Source organism: Cyprinus carpio, chromosome A22 (genome assembly GCF_018340385.1).
Source record: "Cyprinus carpio isolate SPL01 chromosome A22, ASM1834038v1, whole genome shotgun sequence".
Taxonomy (NCBI): Eukaryota; Metazoa; Chordata; class Actinopteri; order Cypriniformes; family Cyprinidae; genus Cyprinus; species Cyprinus carpio.
This window is the reverse complement of record NC_056593.1, coordinates 13,354,222-13,375,725: the sequence shown is the minus strand read 5'-3', so window position 1 is coordinate 13,375,725 and position 21,504 is coordinate 13,354,222. Positions and strand designations below refer to the sequence as shown.

Below are 21,504 nucleotides of genomic sequence, written 5' to 3'. Positions count from 1 at the left end.
AACTGTGTAGAATGCTCTCATTCTGATGGCACCCATTCACTGCAGAGGATCCAGTTGGTAAACAAGTGATGAAATGCAACATTTCTCCAAATCTGTTCTGATGAAGAAACAAACTTAATTAATTATATTTAAAAGCCAGGTTGGCTTAGTCTAGCAGGTTCTTTTTGGTCTCAGCATCCACTTCCAGCTCATTCCAGCATACATCCAACATCCCTCTTGAAGGCCGTGGGGTTGTGGATGCCCTCAAAATGGTAGAAGTTCACTCCCTCACCAGTAGGGGGCAGTTTCAGGGCCCACTGAGCCACTTTCTTTAGAACCGGCCCTCTTGACAGGTCACCCATGTAGTAGGTCCAAGCATGTGCTACCAAAAGAACCGGGTCATCACGACCCACCTTGTGAATATGGTCCACGTAGGGCTGAGTGGCTGCAGAGCAGGAGATCTTGCTCTCCCAGTCTTCACCGTAGAGATACTCAAGGTTTTTGGCCAAGGCATCTCGTCTGTGAAGCTCAGAGGGAAAGTACAATGGGGCAAACATGGGGTGGTCCTTGTTCTTCTCAATCTCTTCCTCAATGGCAGAATAATTGTAGTACATGGCAGCTGTGCCAAGCTGGAGATTGAAAAAAATGACAAAATAGCATTTCCCTACGGACTTGGGTCTCCCCAAGAAACATGATGTTTGCCCTGGTGTCCTCTACAGAAGACATGTATGAACATTATGCCCTGTTTTGTAACAAAAAGGTAAACCCCATAAAAAAAAATTCTGAGATGTTAAGACAAACAATTTGAAAATTAGCCAGATTAAAATGATCATTTCAAAACATTATCATATTTCCCTAAGAGTCATAGGTGCCTATGCCTGGGTCCCAGGAGGGTATGATATAGTACAATATAATAGGCTTTAGTAGCTCAAACGGTATTTGCTTTGGATAAAGTGTCTGCTAAATCCATGAAAAATAATATAATAGTTTAATTTTGACCTAGGATCATCAGTTGGTTGAACACTATCTGCGCGATTTCACTTTTCAACAGTAGATGTCAGTAAAAACTCTCAAATCAAGCATTGCACATTAAAACGGGTTCAAAAATCACTTGTAGCCCAGAACACCTTAGCTGCAGCGTTGAAACCACTCAACATCAGTTTTTAAGCGTGTCCTGGTGAAGTTCTACGGCCGACTCCAGCATCTAGACCAGGGCTGTCCAAACTCAGTCCTGGAGGGCCACTGTCCTGCAGAGTTGAGCTCCAACTTGCCTCAACACACCTGCCTGGACAATTCAAGTATACCTAAGATCTTGATTAGCTGGTTCAGGTGTGTTTGATAAGGGTTGGAGCTAAACTCTGGAAGACACCAGCCCTCCAGCACCGAGTCTGGAGAACCCTGGTCCAGACTGTGAGTTTTTCACTAGCAAGCAGCACTGACATTTTCTTCAAAAAATGTGAAAATCTATTCCTCTTTCTTTTGGCTGTGAGGCACAAATGCCGCTTTTGACCACAAATCCTTAAAACTGTATCTGCTGTTAAAAACTTCTCACAAAGGCCTATAGCTTATATGATCTCAATGGTGAGCCCAATATATTTTTATAACACTGAAAAACTTAAGCTTTCACTCGTGCTTAACATTCAATAGGATGCAGGAAGCACATGTCAGACACATTTGTCACATTTTATCAGCATATAGACCTACTACATCATCAGGAAGTCATGTTTTATCAAAGCGTATAGCGATCTAAAGTACTTCCCGCTATTTATGGAAAAATTCAATGTGTTCTTAGTAATATGGGAGCAGCCTGCTATGTGTTTGATTGAGCATGTGTGACCTGCACATAAGGATACAATACCATTATAATACACCTTAGATCGGACCACCAGACAAGCCGCTCCAGCTAAACAAAGAAACAAAGACATTTTCCCTCTAAAAAAACGTCCGAGTATTGAAAAGTCCTCTGGCACCTTCATAGCTCTTTTATGTCTTGGAGTGCTCCCGAAGCCCAATTTGACTTCTTTATTTTGTGCTCCCCATGATGACCGCCCACCTCTGTGAGCTTCCTAAGATCAACATTATTGCTTTGGCCTTGACTTCACCGCTGTGCTATTTCATGTTCAATGTGAGTTCCTTTGTTTATGTGCATATTTGGGACTCCAGAGTGATTATCACTGCAGGCTCAATTCCTGTACACGTATCACAGGAGTATACTTTCAGTTGATAATAGTGGCGGTGACATCACTCCGATCAATTGTTTGTCCACCACTGAGTCGTCGAGGCTCAAATTTGTCATCCAGATATTTTGCCCTCACATTGTTTTGTAGCCTTAATATTTTTGGCACTGCAATTTTGAGTCCCGTTTTTATGAAAGGAGAACCTTCCTGTCTGTTAGGATTTCCCCTTGTTTTCTCCAATGAACAGTTTAAATAAAATAATCAACAAGGGCGGGACAAATCTGTGGAGCATTTACTTTCAGCAAAAACAGGCTGAACCTATTACAAGAGCTGACCTTGTTGAAAAAGCAGTTTTAGATGGTCTACCTGGTCTGGTCAAGCTGATGTTCAAACATTTAGAAAATAATCTACAAAGTAAACAAGCCACATCATTTCAAGTACCATCCTTCAAGTTTGCAGGATGAGTTCCATGGCAAAATTTGAGATTAGGGGTTTGTTTAAATCTGTAAGTAGTGTTGTAGTCAAGTCCACTTAAACAGAGATCAAGTCCAAATCAACACTCCTGAAATTCATCTGAAAGATCCACAATTACAGCCTGAAAAAATCTAATATTTGATCATTAAATACAATTATAATCATAAGACATTTTTTTAGAGCTGTTACCAATCAAATGAAATTACGAACAACAAAATCCATCTTTGCACTGCAGAGGTAGCATAGAAGCTGCATCTAAATTGGTACAATTACAATTGCATAAATATTGTTGAGAGTAATGTTTTAAAAAAATAACATTTTGAATATAGAAATATGATGGAAAAATAAATTGAATATGAATATCAAACTAAATCCACCAGTTGGCTAGGTGGTGGCAAATCACTTAACGTGTGAGTCACAGAATCATTTATTCAACTGATTTGTTCAAATCAGCTGATTCGTTCAGTAACGAATCACTGCTGTGTGTTGCTCGGAAACACAACAGTTGCCATGGATTGCTCGTTTTGTTTGGAACTAATTTTGTTGCCGAAAAAGCAATTTTTATTTTTATTTTTATAAATTGTTTCTAAAATATAATTCACTTAATACTTCTTGCACTAGTGCTACAACACTATCTGTGAGTATCAGCAGTCATAATAGTGATGCTAGCCTTTTACTGAAAGTGAAATTGCATAAAATATGGTTTACAGTAGTGCCTTTAGTGCAGCATTGATTTAGCACAGCAGAGTCTGAATGAGCCTATGTAACAGCGAGTTCTTCTCCTCCAGACGTTCTAGGAAAGAGTCTCTGGGTCACCTGCACTATGAATCACATGTTGACGGGATCCCGCTGCGTCTCTCTGCTGGACTATAATTAGAAACATGCCTCACGCTGTGCGGAAGAAACAGTTTGGATAACAAAGAAAGGAAAGTGTTTGGATCAGGCAGGCATGTACTGTGATTGCAGCTTGGCATTTCTTCTCGGACGTCCCTCATTCCCTCATTACCACACACAGGTGAAGGGCAAATAGTGGAGGCCTCGAGGGGCACATAAACTCTAGCTCCTCGTTGACTAACGATGAATAATCCGTGACTAAATCGCACAAACAAGACTTACACACCAAGACACCATTTATGTATTGTGTAGCATACGATCGAAGAGCCGTTAATAATGTGAACTGGACATTTAGAGGGTTTCTAAACATTTGTGTTGGCTTGACTGCCTGCTTTACTTAAATATACAAGGCCCTTAATTTCAGGTGGGACATGGAAACGGTTCTTAGATAGGATTTTACAGTTTCCCCCAAGATGCAGAGATTGTATTGTGACATGCATGCAAGGCAATGAATGACTCTCAAGGGTGGATCGGGTTATGAGCTGGGTGAAAAACGGCTCCTGCTGACAGCTTTCATGCACAAGCATTTCCCTGAGCCCTGCTGAACACCAGATGCACTGTACGAACATCTATCAACCATGAGTAACAGAATACACCGCAAAAGAAAAGAAAGTTTCAGAACTGTCACAGACACCTGCAAACGCTGGTGTTTCTGTCTACAGTCATTCTTTAAAAAGATCCAGTCTGTTGGCAATCACAGGTGTCATAGTAACAATGGAGAGAGGTTATAAATTTGTACTTACTTTGTCTTATACTGTAATACTTTTACCTGTTCCATATGCTGGACATATAGTAGATACCCGGTTCATACACAGGTTTACTAAATCTTATGAATCATGGGTACTCTAAGCGGTTTGCGGCTTTGTGGCCCCATACACAGCAAACTGCAATGCACTATGAGTTCTGACAGCTTTCTCTCATGGCCAGCATTTTCAGCAGTTTGAGCTACAGTAGCTCTTCTGTGTGATTAGTCCTGATAAAACTAGCCTTCATTGCCCTCCTGCATCAGTGAGACTTGGGCATCCATGACCCTGACACTGGTTCACCAGTTGTTCTTCCTTGCACCAATTTTGGTAGGTACTAACCACTTATACCGGGACGCCCCACAAGACTTGATGTTTGGACCAAGACTTGACTCTTTACGATTTGACGTCAGACCCAGTTGTCTAACCATTACTATCAAAGTCACTCAGATCTTTTCACTTGAGTATTTTTCCAACACATGAAATTCAATAACTGAATGTTCAGTTGCTGTCTAATATATCCCACCCCTTGACATTGTAAGTGCCATTGTAAGAATATAATGTTATTCACTTCACCTGTCAGTGGGTTTAATGTTGTGGCTGATCAGTGTATCAAATAAATCTTAAAATATAATTTTTATTTTATTTTATTTTTCTGTTTTAAAATATTAAGATGCTTTCATGATATTCTGTTCAAAGCTGTTTAGTTTTGACATACATGTATTGTGCTGGACATAAGACATAATACATGGGACTGTTAGAAAATAACAAGCTGAGCTTGTCGTTCTCTGAGCCAGTGTTTTTTCCAGTAATAGTACTCTGTGTGCTGATATTTTCACTAAATGAGCAAAGCTAGACATCTCCATACAATAGACAATAGACAGTTGTCATTTGGGGAGTTATTGTTTAACATGCCAAATGTCTGTTAAATTGATTTTTGGAGTTCATATAGTCTCCTGTTTGAACTGTTACCATTGAACCCTTGCATTTTCACTTGGGAGTCATCCTTTTAGAATCCAAGACCGCTATTTTTGAGAATCCGAACATTTATTCCTGGTTTTTCCTTCCATTTTTCATTTTGAATGTATGTCTCTCATTCTTTTTCATGGAAGAATGATCTTAAAGATAGAAACTGCTCTATTTGGTAGAAATTGCCTTATTTGGTCTGGTTTAAATATATTTCATATAAGTACTCCTAACTTAATTCACCCTTATATGGCCAATTAACTGTCTAATTTTAGTTTGATATATAGGAACATTCAGAAGACAGAGATCTTATGAGAACTCCAGTCATAAATGTTCATGCCTGTATGGAAATAGAATTGTATAATAAAACTTGAGACTGCTATTTATTCATATTATTTAAACTAAGTTAACATATTTTTACATTAGGTAGTATGAACTAATAATGAACAAATTGTTTCCCCCCCTTTATAAATATATTATTTTTTTTTTTTCATAATGCATTGAAACCACCAATGAAATTGTTAATGTCAACTTTTAATAATGTTATAAAAATATATTAGTATACACACAGAATACATGCAGAATTAGATATATTAACCAAGATTAACCAATTCTATAAAAAGTGTTGTCAGTTGTTGGTTCACATTATCAAACCATCCTTAACGTTTCAAACCTAGCCTGATGCATTAGGACATTCTGCAAAATTTAAACTTTCTGTATGATGGAATAAAAGAAAGGACTTCTCCTAAGAAATTAGGACTTTTCTGTTTTTGTCCTTTTAAACTTGCAGATCACCAGATGTATGACCACAGGTCTGTTCTCAAGGCTGGATAAAGGGATCGAGCTGTGCATCTGAATAGCTCTGGCCCAGGCCTCTGTCCCAGCAGGGGGTTCATAGTGAATACACCCAGCCTTAGCTCGGATTGTTCTGTACACATATGTGAACACACACACACACACACACATACATATGACAATATCTCTCTTGCAATTTACATGGTTCCTGTTACCTCGTTCCTTGACTTCCTCGATCTGTTTCTCAAAGTCTGTAATCTGAAGTGAAGATAGTTTATGCCGATAAAGTTGATTTGTTGTGTTGTGTTTGGCGGCTGATTTCAGATAGCAGGTCTCAGGGAATAGCTAATCCAGGTTCCCTGTGCCGAAACGGCCCACAGAGGGCCAGTTATAGACCACTACAAGAACTGTATGGGACTGAGGACAAAGCCCTGGGGGATTCCTGCTACACTTACCGTTAGCACAATATACAGCCATGGAAACAATTGTTTATTCATAGATGGTCTGTCTACAGACATAAATTATGACATGGATCCATTGTGTGGTCCACTGATTGTGTTGCCAGTAATGCACAACTGCTGCTAAACACAGTTCTCAAAAGAGCAGTGAATGTGTGTTCAGGTTTGAATGCACATATTTGTGTGCTGAGTCTGACTTACATTTCTGTACAAAGAATTGTTGCCAAACATGAGTATGCATGCAAGCATGTTTACCGTCATCTATAAGGGTGTGTACTGTCATGTGTTTGTGTATGGTTATAATTTCTTTAATATTTTAAATGAGTGTTTATTTTTATATTTTTGGTATTTCATTTTATGTTATTTTTTTATGTTTTTACTATTACTATTTAAATTGATTTAGTTTTAGTCCATTTTATTTTTAATTGATTTCCAGTTTATTTATTTCCAGTATTTTTAGTGCTTCATGCATTTGTGGATGGCAGTGTTATTTCAGTATTTATATTCTATTATAGTTTTTTAATATTTTAAATCAGCTTTTATTTTGTATATTTTCAGTATTCATTTTAATTTTGGTTATGTTTTCCAATATTAATGACTATGGATATTAATTAATTTTTATTTTATTTTAGTTTTAGTCCATTTATATTTTTATTTATTTTCAGTTAGTAATTTTAGCGCTTCAACTTATTTAAAATTATTTCAGTTAACTGCAACAAGGCAACATTTCTAATTTAATCTAATTTTCTTTTATTCCAGCTTTATTTCAGTTAACAAAAATGTTTTTAAAAGTTTAATGCTTTTTGTTAAATATAATGACTTTGGCGGGGAGAGAATTCTTTGCTAGTTTAATTTTATTATTTTGTTAAATATGTGAATAATATGCAATATAACAATGTAATATTTAACATATTATTTAATTAAAAAATATTAAATATTAAAAAATTGTTTTTAATTGATATATGAGTGTAGGATATAATATTACATTTTGCATTTTCTTAAAAAAAAAAAAAAAAAAAAAAAAGGGTATGCTACTTGCCCATGAAAATTTCCTGCAATGGTGTTGCTAGGTGGTTTCTCAGTGGAATTATAATATTCTGGTATCTACATTTGGCTCAGATCTGTCCTTAAATACCCTCTTGCCAGGTTAAAATCATCTAAATATTGGGATTATATGAATAGGAGCAAGGTATTGGGTTATTTGACGCAAGCCAGATTGAAACCAATGTGGCATAAGCCCCTGCACAACCACTATGCCATGACCCTGTTCTGTTCTTACCCATATTCCCCTCGTCTCGCTCACTGTCTGAGTAGTGGACGTGTGATTCTCCTCTCATTACTCCCTGTGTCTGCTCTCTGTCTCTGGTATACTGTGTGTTCCTGTATTTGTGGCTCTTCCTGTCTCCTGCTGTCACTGTGCTGCAGTCGCCAATGCTTCCGGAGAGTCTAGGTTGGCGGCACTGGCCTCGTTAGGGGGTACACACACAAACCACTCACACACTACACACCCAATAGCTTATTGTGCTCAGAACCCATGTGGATTCCTCCTTCCCAGTCTCACTGATGAGCGAGTCTGGGGAGAGAGAGGACTTTCCCTGGTAAACACTAATGCAGGTAAACAGCTCTTGATTCTTATGGGCAGAGCTATTAAATACAGGCCTGCATTGAGTTGGTTTTCAAGACCTTCAAAACAAAGTGAAGAAATCTAGATTGATCTACCCTTAGAAATATTTTATTGTTTAGACATTGCACATTGCATATGTATAAAAAATATCTAAAACATGTAAAAAATGTTTTTTTATATATATATGATGTGAAGAAAATTCCACCAATCAGAGAGTCACAGTGAGCAAAACATATAAAATGATTGCTTCCAATCAAAGTTTGTAATATTGTGATTCACCTCGCAGTTGGTTGGTTTGGTTCATGGCCTAACAAAGACTTTTTAAAATCCCTATGGGAAAAATGAATGGGAAAAATACTTCCAGAAGTGCAGCTGAAAAAGTGGGTGGGCACTAATGCACTCTACTTTGATGTTTTTTTGTTTTTTTACCGTCATACTGAAACACTGTTGTAAAACTAGCCTTTTTCTTCACTCATTACTGTCATAGAGAAAGAACTGACATATAACAGAAAACTCATTACATGTACGGTTTTACCTCTGAATGATTTTAAAAGCTTATTGTTTTAGGCCAACAATTTGGTTAAGATTTGTACAGTACTTCAGGCATGAGTGAGGTTTTATTGACCATGCTGCGACAAGATTGAATTTCAGTTGTTCAGTTCCCATTTATAAAACCAAACAGACCAGAACTAAAAGGGATTTTGCTTGAATCTTTTACATTGTGAGATTTACACTGCCCAGATTATCTTCTGTGAGGTCTTTCTCTACATGAGAGTTTATTTGATTTAGACCCCAGGGTGTCCTTTAATGTTGGATTTGGCGAATTAGCACAACGTTTACATCACTGGCAGCGCTGACAGTGTGTGACTGGCGAAGCATGCTAAAACTCTGAAGTATTTGTTCTGGCTCACTCAAGCAGCGCTACAAAGACAAAATGGAGTTTCTCACTGAAATACAGATGTTCTTTTAGGAATGTGATGGGTCATATGCAGAAGTATTATTTCAGCAATCATCACTGTTTTAACTTCTGATTGTGTTTTAAGGGCCACGGCTGGTTTTTGTCTCTCATGGCACTTAAAACCGTTGTGAACCGAATATAGCCATTCATATCTGGGTATTTTCACTAATTTGGTGTCCTTTTACCTGCAGTTATGATAAATTATGCTTTCAGACTCTTTTGATCTCACTAAATGCTTTTATTCCCGGTAATTCATATAGATAACTTTGTATTTACCATCTTTCTCATCAGGCCTCCATCTCGTTCCCCCCTTTTTGACCCCTGGTTTCCTTCGTCGTATTTACACAGCTGCCGTGTGGAGACTTTGAAGCCCACAGGCCTTCAGCAAGTCTCTTAAACAACATCAGTTGCCATTTATTCTCAGAATAAGCCCTGGTTTATTATGTTAACACCTATAAAGTGTTTTTAACCAAACCCTCTCACTCACCTCCAGCTGGATCTGTTCTACGCACATGTGCGGATGATGTTCGACTCTAGTCTTGGGCGTCTGGAAGACCGCAGAGGATCTTGGGTCGCACTCTTTGGTTTGCATAATGGCTGCCCCGAGGGCGTCTCTGATTTTGGGTAGTGGAAAGGTAAGCAGGGTTTCCGTCTGCAGAGCTATAGACTCCTGAAAAAGCTTTGAAATGGCTGTTAGTGCAATAGCGCTTCAGGAATGCCTGGATTATTTTATAGAGGTATTCTACATGCCTAAGACATGTTTTACATGGACATACTGGAATTATTAATTGTGTTCTATGCTCTATTTTATCCATTCACACTTGAAATATTACAGATAATATTATAAATAACAATATATATTTATAATTATAAAATTTTTAAAATTGTCAAATATTTTTTAGGAAAATATTTCTATTAAGTTGACAATTTTTATAAAAAAAATCTTATTTCTTTAAAAATCTTTTTTTTTTAATTAATTTCTATGAATCTTGTAATTTACAACCAGTAATTTGAAAGAAAATATAATTAATATGTAATTAAATAAGTAAGTTTGGTACTTTTGTTTTGTTGTTTCCTTTTTGTTGTTTGCTTTTTTTGCCATTTGTTTATTTTCATAATTGTTTATTTTAGTTTTGCCATTTGTTTTGTTTCATATTTGTTTATTTTAGTTTTGTTTGCTTTGTTTTATTGTTTGCTTAGTTTTTGTTTCATTTGCTTTGATTTTAGTTTTGTTGTTTGTTTTGTATTTGCTGTTTTTTTGTTCGCCTTTTTATTGTTTTGTTTTCATTTTCTGTGTGCTTTGATTTATTGTTTGATTGTTTTTTTTATTTTGTTTTGCTTTGTTGTTTGCTTTTTTTTTTTTTTTTTTTTTTTTTTGTTCTGCTCAGAACATTTTTTGTGGCCCCAGTGTGAAAAACTCTGCCCCCAGTGATCAGAATTGATCAGATTCCAGCCTAACAGCTACACAGCAACACCCTCTGCCAAAGTGTATAGTGTATAAAACTGTATCGAACAAGTGCACTCCACCCTGGGAGACTTGCGTCCAACTGTTAGACTAATAAACATTTTGCCTGGCCTTTCGACAAATCAAACAGGAATCATAACCTCCCTTTTCACCCACAACACAAATGCAAGCAAAACAATCCTCCCAATAGTTCTTCACTGTCCTAACACACTCCACTGTATGGCTGTAGATCAGTTCATTTTAAGGACAAATGTATAAACTGGGAGTAGCATCACTTTTTTCAGTGTAATATACACCATCAATAATGTTTTCGCAAACCTTTATCCTGAATATAATTTTAGACTATCCATCTCAACAGATAAAAGTATCTTTGTTAGCCCACTGTTGTGGCAGTGGGCTGAACAGGGTATGTATACGAAACATATGGAGCTGTAATGAAATTCGTCCCTTCACGGTATAAGTTTATAACCCGGAGGGCTGAAGATATGCATGTAACAGCCCCCCCCCCCCCACACACACACTTGTTATACTAGTGCTGTTTTAGGTCAGAAATGACTGGATAGAATAAGGAGATAATTACAAGCAATTTTTTTAAAAGATGGTAATATTTTACCTGGATTTACAGCACAGCAGAAGGATTAAAAGGGAAACATAATGCATCTTTTGGAACGCAGCCTTCGTGTTGTTTACATTATCAAAAAATGCTGTCTATACTAAGTACCAGGTAGGCAGCTCACTAGATTTTGAAACAGTATAAATATGACTAATACATTTGAGAATTGAATTTAATTGATGCATTTCTGCACAACACATTTTTCATGTCGCACCATGTCATCACTAGTTTCTTTTCCCTATTGATAACTGAAGCTTGTTTTGGCGATTGTTCTGGGAAAATATGTGACAGGTGAACCTTAACACATCTGTTTTATTATATTGTTTAATGCAAGCCATGCAATATATCCTGCTGAAAACACATTTTTATATACATATTCATTTTGTTTTGAGTGTAAATACCCTGTTCGATTCCTTTCATTTCCTATGAACTTGCATGCACCCCTGTTAAATTTATTCCTGTATAGCTGAAATGGGCTTTTCAATACCGCCTCGCCTCTAAAATAAACAAGTCTTTCTGTTCATAATAAAAGGACACTTCATCTCAATTAAAATAAGCCCCGGGACTTACCACCAGCAGTTAATTTAATATGACACGTCCTTTGTGAATACTTAAAATGCAGCTCACATCTGGAAAACTCATAGCTGTTCTAGGAAGAATCACATTTACGCTATTGAACAGTTGATTTAAACACATTTCTACTCTACTGAACAGTGTGAACAATCATGTGGTCATAAACGGATGGCTTTATTTTATGTTAAAGGTTAAACGCCTGTTGGGAGATAATATAGGTCGATTCAAATAGTGTAAACTGTAGAGAACTTTAGAGTAATTTTTTGGCAGAACATGACAGGATACTAATAAACAAAATGCATTCCAAGTGACCAAAATTAGTCCCACAGAGCATCATTAGAAAGAAAAATTGACCTTAAGAAAGCTTCTCCTGAATTCGCAGAATAAAAGTAGGGGTGAAATTGAGACATCCTTTGTCAGATACAGTATAGAGAGAGAAAAAGCATTATATATGTATATATATATATATATATATATATATATATATATTATATATATATATATATTAATAGATATATATATATATACGTTATGATTCAGATTTCTAAAAGCAGCAGTTTTGTACTATTTTGTGTATTTAGTTTCTATTGCTAATTACTTTTGCTAAATATTTTTGCTGCCAACTTAAACTTAAGTTTTTATATTGTACATCTATTATGTTTTATTTATTTTGTTTGTTTTTGTTAGTTTGCTTTTTTAATTGTTTTGTTTTATTAGATTTACTTACCTAAACAAAATAATCACTAGTTTTTGTTTATTGTTGCCTTTGTTTTTGTTGTTGTTTGCTTAATTTTCTTAACCTATTGCTAAATAGTTTAAGCTTCAATTTTACAAAATTTATTGAGGTTTACATAATAATTTTTCATGACTAATATCATTTAAATTATATTTTTCATATAATAATCTGATTACATGACTGCACGTTAAGTAAATACCCTTCAACTAGATCCATTTACATATTTATTTTACTGAAAAATCGAGACAAAAATAATATATGATGCTGCTTATAATTACAAAAATGCAACCAAAAAACCATATATAATATTCCCAAAAAAAAAACTCCCAAATGACTTCCTATTTAAGCCATATTTTCATTTTGGACACAATATCTTCAAATAGGACTTGTAAAGCTGATAGTCCTATGGTCAAAACTGCCACATCCCACTGTATTCCTCTGTTTGGGTTCAGAGCTCGGTGTCCCTCTTCTCTCACTCCCATTGGGTCGTCTGTGTTCTGACTGATGGGGGGTCAAAGAAGGTTTTTCAAGAAGAGAAAGCATGTTTTTCCCATGTTTACAGCTATATGATGTACAGAGCAGAATCTCAGGGCTCAAGCTTATATCCATTGGCGTCCATCTCTCTGGAGTCCAAAGTCAAGTCATCTGACCTCTCTGCTGTGGACTGACCTATCCTCAGCTACAGTATGTGGCCATTTTTGACATGCCTCAATATATGACATCCAAAATTCCCATGAGAACCTTTAGAAACTTGCTATGCATTAAACACAATATGAATGAACCACAATTGACCCGTTTTTTTTTTTTTCTTTAAAAATTCCTTGTTTTATTATAATTAGGACCTTCATGTGCATCATTTTATTGGTAGACGATCATTCTGCATTATTTTAAAGAAATGTTTGTTGTCGCAGTTTATATTAACTTTCTCAGCCTTTTCTCCTCTATTGATGCAAGCTGCTTAGATAGACAGAAAAATACAGTAATATTACTCATAATATCTCATAATACCTAATAAACAACAAATAAAAAAAAAACTACCATCTACTACTACCAACAATCATTTTCCCTCAATGAAATGTTTCATTACAGAAGTTAAATTGTATGTGTTTTTAGCTTCACTGTAGCTTTGTAATGTCTTAGTCATTAGCAAACATATGTTTTCCTGAAAAAGTAAGGTATATTTTAATCTTTCTAAAAATTCTACCGTGCATCACATTCACTTATATATTTACAAATGTTGTGTGAATAAACACCCAGGAGCTAACTTTGTATGGTTTTGAACATGTTCGCATATAATCCAAGTAAATCAATGATAATGCCAAATATTGCTTATTAAAGTGCAGATTAAGATCATGCCATTTTCATCTAAATACTTTAATTACAGAAAAAATTATGATAGCAATATATAATGATGACTATCAAACTGGTGATCATGTTCTGGCATAAACTATCTCATATTTAACTGAAGAATTGTGAGTTTTCCAGGCAGTCTTGTCATCTACTGATTATAAAAACATGATTTAGTGTAGGTGGTTATGACTGTGTATGGTCGAAGAGAGGTTTGTTTCTTTGTTATGGGAGTGCCACTGGTAACCGGTGGGCTGTTGACTCTGATGTGACTTGTCAAAGTTAAAGATAAATGGCCAGAGGTCAGACCTCTCTGTCTTTCTGCCTCAACCATCTTGGTTTATGGTCCCAGGATGGTGATGAAACCATGCCAAGCAGTTCTGTGAACATGGAGACCAATGCAGTCACACAGCATCAGTCCCAAAGAACCCACTGACATTAGCCACAACTATTTGTACACCACTTTTACCCTGATAAAAATCCCGCTGTGTTTTGAAACATGGTAAATGGTTAACAGCTGGCCTGGCTTGATCATGAGGACATTCACTGCTGTGTGTGTGCACTTGGATGGGTTAAATGCAGAGCACAAATTCAGAGAATGGTTTACCATACTTGGCCATCACAACACTTACTTACTAGTCCAAGCTGACCATTAGCTCATTCGCGAGTTCAAGCTTGTCAATAGCTCATTAGCTTTTCCAAAAGCTAGTCCAAGTTAATCATTAGCTCATGCTGGTGAACAACAGATTAGTAAAATGGTCATTAACCTATTAGCTAGTCCATGTTGGACATTAACTCACTGGTTGATTCAAGTCGGTCATTAGCTGTGCCAGATTGGTCATTTGCCCATTAGCTAGTCATAGCTGTTCATTAGCTAATTTAAACTGGCCATTAACTCATTAGTCCAGGCTGGTTATTAGCTCTCTAGCTGTCTAAGCTGGCCATTAGCTTAGACTAGTTCAAGCTGATCATTAACTGGTCCAAGCTGGTCATTAGCTAATTCAAGATGGTTGTCAGCATATTAGCTACTTCAGTCTGGTCATTAGTTCATTAGCTAGTTCAAACTGGTCATTAGGTAGTCCAAGCTGGTCATTAGTTCATTAGCTAGTTCAAGTTGGTCATAAGCTGGTCCAAGCTGGTCATTAGCTAATTCAAGCTGGTTGTCAGCATATTAGCTACTTCAGTCTGGTCATTAGTTCATTAGCTAGTTCATTAGTTGATCATTACTGTAACTCATTAACTAGTCCAGTTTGCTTATTAGCTAGTCCAAGATGGTCATCAACTCGTTAGCTAGGTCAAGCTGATCATTAGTAAGCAAGTCGAATTAAGTTGGTCGTAAGCTGGTCCAAACTGGTCATTAGCTAATTAGGTCATTAGCTACTTCAGTCTGGTCATTAGTTCATTAGCTAGTTCATTAGTTGATCATTACTGTAACTCATTAACTAGTCCAGTTTGCTTATTAGCTAGTCCAAGTTGGTCATTAGATGGTCCAAGCATCGTAAGTTTATTACCTATTCCAAGTTTGTCATAAACTCATTAGCTAGTCTAAGCTGGTCATTATCTCATTAGTTGGTCCGAGCTGGTAGAATATTGTGAGATTTGCAATATGGTGGCTGGTTGACCGCCTAATAACCAGTACCTTTTTGGCTTTTTGTTTAGGGAAGCAGGGTGACCCTAACTTCTGGATTGGCCTACAAAAATATTCAGTGCTCTGTTTAGACCAGCTTGAAACCAGCTTCCATGTTTCTAAAACACATCTACAATATTAAGATGGATGTTTCAACAGGATGGACTCACGTTTTCACGCTACCCAAAATGATCCATGAAACTGTTCCCACTGCTGCTTCACAATGTCCTCATGGTACCCCAGGGGCGCTGTTTGGAGAGCATTCCATCATGCCACCCAGACCGGGGTCCCATGACCTTTCACCTGTGTGGTCTTTCTGAATGTCAGAGCGGTCTCACTGACCTACTGTCTGTCTTCTCTGAACCTTCTATCAATGCTTAAAAAAGGTATCTGCGTGTAATAGACTGATGTGCTCCCTAGACAGCACTAGAGGAACCTGGATCGGTTCATTTGCTACTGTGGTTATTGCTCCTGCAGGACCAAAAGAGGCTCCTGATGTCTCTGACATGGCCTGGGCTGAGTGACCCAGTCGGCCGTATATCTCATCTGTTCTCAATGTAAGCTTTGCTTATTCGACCTCCAAAAATAACATCCTTTAATTGCAGATAGGAAGCCATAATGAAGAGCAGGTTGTTCCTATTTTGCAAGGAGCAACAAGGCCAAGTATATTACATTGGGGCTAGAACTGAGAATAATACTTAATATTCACTTAAGAATGTATGAAATCATTTATTGTGTTATTAAACATGGTTTTATAGCTGTTCCATGTAATCTTACAGTTCAACAATGAAGGGATGTCACACAGAAAGATCTGGCAAGCAGAAATGTGGGTAAATATGATATAAGGTGCATTTGAAAAGGTTAGGTCTATGTGTGAAACCATTTATGATCGGCTTTACTGTGTTGCTGAGTTTGTGAAAATATACACATTCATTTTTGAATAAATGGTTTTCTGGGAAAACTGGACTTTTGGCTGACTTCAGTGTGACTTGACAACCACTTCGTTCACGCTGACGTGAAATTCGGTCCTTTGTGTTTGTACTTTCTTGCCAAATTTAAAAACAAACTATATATTTTCTATGAACTTATACATTAATGTTTTGAAAGACTTTCATCGCTGGTCAGGGTTAAAAATTGCTAACTGTACAAGAGTAAGGTTTTTGCATTTTTGTTTCAAGAACCAAAGTGTTCTGCCAAGAAATTGGTTTAATTCTGAACTTGGATTTTCGCTGGATAATTCAAAGACTGTTTGGCCATGCAAAGGTCAGCCAACAAAACAGACGCATATATGAACCCATTGCTTTGACAAACCACAGCTAACACAATATATCAGAAACCTGATGTTCTCAAGAAAGTTGTAGAAGGCAGTGAAATGACAGCCTAGACTAACATAAATATGATGGTTGTGTAATTTAAATTAAATATTTTCAGCACCGGCAGGTCACCAAATTTATTCTACAGTATACAACAGTTAGGTCCAGTCCTCCGTCGAGCACTTTCTACTGTTTGTATAACTACACTTGTCTGTGTTTGCAAATCCATTCAGGTTGTAAATGATGGGGATTTTTAGCAGTTTTCACCAGTAGGTGGCGACAAATGTGATATAAAATAGTTTTATACACTGATTCTTACAAAAATGAATCATCACTGCTGACTTGAAGATGTGATTGTTTACTTTGTTTGGAAGTATTTTCGCCAGCGGACCAAAAATGGTGTCTGTATCTGGTGATGTTGTGTCTAAAATGTAAGTTTGAACTTCTTGTTTATTGAACTGCTGTATAAAAAGTGGTAAGACACATTAACACAAATGTGATTCGTCAGTAGGCACGAGGCATAATCCAAACAACAAAATGGTTCTTACAAGACCTGTTCACTGAAAGGTTCTTTAGGGAACCATAAATGGTTTCTCTATGGCATCACTGCAATAAAAAAACGTTTTGGAGCCTTTACTTTTAAGAGTGTATTATAAAAATCAATGCACACAAGTGCTGCAATCTTAAAGGAGTCATGAAGCCAAAACTCGAACCTATTAATCTTAAATAAATGTTAATGGACATGTCTTAGCCAATGAATAAATTCTAGACAAAAATGCTCAGACCAGCTAAGAAATTATACTATGAGTAATGAACGAACATAGAAATGTTCCATACCAGTGAAAAACCAGAGCAGCTATAACATAGCTGACAAATCATCCCATTAAAATCACATCAATAAAGCTTTTGCCCCAGCCCCAGTATGAATCAAAGGTCTCACCTTTCTCTCCCTTTTCCATCTTTCTCCATCTTGTTCTTCTGAACAGCCTGTTTTCAATAGGCCCACAGCAGCAGGGTGACCCTTCACTCCATCCCAGGGTTAAGGAAACAGTTTTCCCCGAGTCATGATGGATCTTGGTGAATTCCAGATCTGTTTACAGTTATGGACGGCCCATTATGGATGTCGCTGTCAGATGAGAGGGATCTTTGATAGTAGTGCTGTGAACTTTTTGTCCTGCTCTGAGACATTTGTCTTTCAGGACTCTCCATGTTAATGTAGCCTCTAATCACTTTTGACAGCTTGGCCCAAACCAGAAAACGGTAATTGCTCTTTCATATCCAAGCTAGTTGATTTTTATGTTGATTTGCTGGCATAGCAACCTGGCAGATGAAAAAATGGGCAAAAAATGCCATGGAAATACACTGATGGAGGATTTGAGCCATAACCAGAGACCAACATATCATAGGCCTCTTTTAGGTGTAGAATGGTAGCTAAACGGTAGCTACGGTTTTAGCGCAGAAATGTGCTAAACTTATTATTCATTTGTGTTTGATCCTGATCTTGTAATATTTAGACAGAGGTTTTATTTTAAAAATATAAGATTTCAGTTGCTGTAAATTAAAGTGATATAAACATTAATGAAAACTGTCATTAGGAAGGCATATGTAACATACACTCCACATCAACAATCGAGGTAAGAGATATTCTCAAACAGGACTGCTCAGACTCCTTCATTGCCAATATGTCTGCTTAAACCATGGCATATAATAAAAGTTTTGGTAGCCTTATGTCATTAGTGCAAGAATCTATCAATATTTTTGTCTACAAATATCACATATATTTATTAAAATGCATGTTTAAACAACATGCATTTAATAAATAATGAATCTATTTGTGAAATATCTTTTTATTCTTTATATATAATAATAAATATTTATTATTCATTATTAATACTGAAAAAGAAAAAATTAAATGTTATTAAAGTACACGCACACACATATATATTACATTATAAGCATACATCTAACAAAATGAATGCTTAAAACGAGAGAACTGGCTATATTCAAGATATATTTTCTGAAATTGTGTTAATATGTGATGCAATTTTGTTTTATACATTGTTTAAAATTACATGTATTTATTTTTTAGTAGAAGGAGACAGAATACTGATTAAGAAATATTTTTGCTGTGTAATCAGTCACTCTGTTGCAGTCTGTTAAGTATATTTGCAAATAGACGAAGTGCTTTGACACTGATTTTCCAGTTTCTGTGTGGTTTGGAGCGGTTTCAAACATTTCGTAGGATCTTAATTCACTCTTCTGATAACAATTTGCAGAACCCCGAGAACCTTCCAAGAACTTCCTAAATGAAGATCTATAGGCGTATCAGATGAAATAGCACACTGCAGATACGTCTTCATTTATTTGGCTGACGAATGCACAGTTGGAGGAAATGGACTTGTGTTTGAGGTTGAGGAAATATGCGTTTCCCTCAGCGTCACTCTGTCACGGAGCGTGTTCTCCCACACCACGGAAGGACGTGACAAATTACCGTGTGATTTGAGGCCGACGCACTGCGGTACCTGTCTGCCCAAAGAGCGAGCCCTGTGTGGTTCTCATTAGTGCTAGATTAAGCTGTTCAGATCTGTACAGTAAAACATGACCAAGTCTCAATGGATCCCTCCAGCTCTCCAGAGACGGGATAACACAGGCCTCCGCTGTCCCGCGGTGTTAGATTTATTTCCTCTCTTGATTTGAACTGATTTTGGTATGTAGGTCTATTTACATCCTGTGGAGCCCTGCACATGACATGCAGTCAAGAATATATGGCCACAATTTGTTCACCATTTGTAGTAGCTACACAGCCACGATTTAGTAAAACTAGGAAAAGAATTCTTCATACCGATGACTGAACTAAAAGGAGGGAACGAATTTATAAAATGAGGTAAGAAATTCAAAAATATTTTGTCTGTATGACAGCTAATTTATAAAATGAGGGAAGGAATTCTTAATTCATGGTCACAATAAATACATTTTTTCCGCATGTTATGTGCAGGGCTCCGTATGAAATTCTGCTAAAAGAATTCAGATTCATGTGTACATATATTTATGACATTAATTACCTCACTTCTCAATTGTAGGGGGCTCAAAAGTCACAAAAATACACAAACCTACATTCAGTTTCTTTAACATACCAAAACTAAACCTACCCGGATGCTGCAGTTCCAGTAGCCTAACGTATGATGACTCTAGTGTCGCTGATTTACGTATGTGTATTATACAATCCATAATTACTTTTGAAAGCACATTTTAAACCCATCCACATAACCTGTTCCTATTCTTCTTAGTATGAAAGCATCATATGAGAAAGCAGTTTGCGTCCATATGTTTTTGGTATTAGAAGTGACACCTGTTCATGTATTTGTAGACCGTCCCTGGTGTGGTTAACTCATATCGATCTTTCACTACTGATATCAGACACTCAGGTATTAAAAATGAGTCCAGGGGTCCCACCAGCCCTCGAGGTCAAACATCTCACAGTGTTTGCTTTAAGCAGCTGAAATGACTAGTGATTTTTACAATTAATACCAGCTGTATTGATTTCACTGCTCTATTATTTAAAGAACCGACCGACAATCTCTGACTGACACAAACCAACAGTGTAGTTAAACTGAACCACCTTGTTGGAGGTGTGGTTGTAGATTACGTGTCTCAGAGACTGAATGTATTTTTTGAATTTATTTAAAAAAAAGGTGTTTTATAAATGTACAAATTACAGTTCTCAGTAACTTCTCCATAAATAAAATCTTCCTCGATGATCTTAACTATTAATGCATTTGACATGATTTCTTTTCCAGAAGTCCTTGTTTCAGGGTGTAGACGTCTGGCTCTACTGACCCTAAGGCAACATGGGACAACACTGGGGCCTTTAATAGGACATTTTTATGATTTAAGAAGTCACATATAGTAACAGTAGAAAACAAAAGAAACATACATCTGTCAAGTGCTTATTAGAAGGGCCTGATGAAAAGCATATGTACCTGTAGGGCTGTTTGTTTATGGTTTCCAGAGTTTACAACAGAAATAATATATGTATATATACATATATGTTGTACATGTATTTTTAGATATAAAATAATTATAAAATGAAACAAAAATATACAAAAGTGCGATGCGAAAGTATTCATAACCCCTTATTTTTAATCATTTTATCTTACTTCCTTATATTAAACTGCTTTAAATTACTTTTTTTCACACTCCATACACCACAATGACAAAGCAAAAAACAGATTTGTGACAACTTTGCAAAATGATAAAAAAAAGAAAGAAAAAAACCTTAAAGGTGCTCTATGTAGGATTGACAAGGAGTGGTTGAACTAGGTATTGCAGTCCAAATTCAAAATATTGGAGAGGGTTTTTTCACCAGGCCCTTCCTCCTCCGACCTGACACACACGCAGGTTGCCAGATTGCCGACACAAACAGGAACGAGCGCACTTGACGATGAACGAAATGAAATACGCTGTGTTTTCCGCCAACTGGCAACCCGGGGTGCTGAAATACAATTGGGTAAAAAGTGGGCAGGTTTCACAAACCATAACAGAGACAGACATTCCGGCCCGGAACGCACATTTTCAAAGGAGAATAACTGACTAAAAGCATTGTTTTTCAGATAAACAAGTATGTTAACTTAGCATGTTTCTTAAATATCTGCAAACATATAATGGTATTTTTATGCTTTAGTAGAGTCAAAAACTTACATACAGCACCTTTAAATAAGTGCATTGCATGAGTATTCATATCTTACTTAAATGAAGCACCTTT

At 36.6% G+C, this 21,504-nt stretch overlaps 1 pseudogene; it reads right to left on the bottom strand.

The window, feature by feature from the left end:
* Nucleotides 1-118: 118 nt before the first annotated feature.
* On the bottom strand, nt 119-1,295 carry LOC122135024 (annotated as a pseudogene).
* Nucleotides 1,296-21,504: the final 20,209 nt, after the last annotated feature.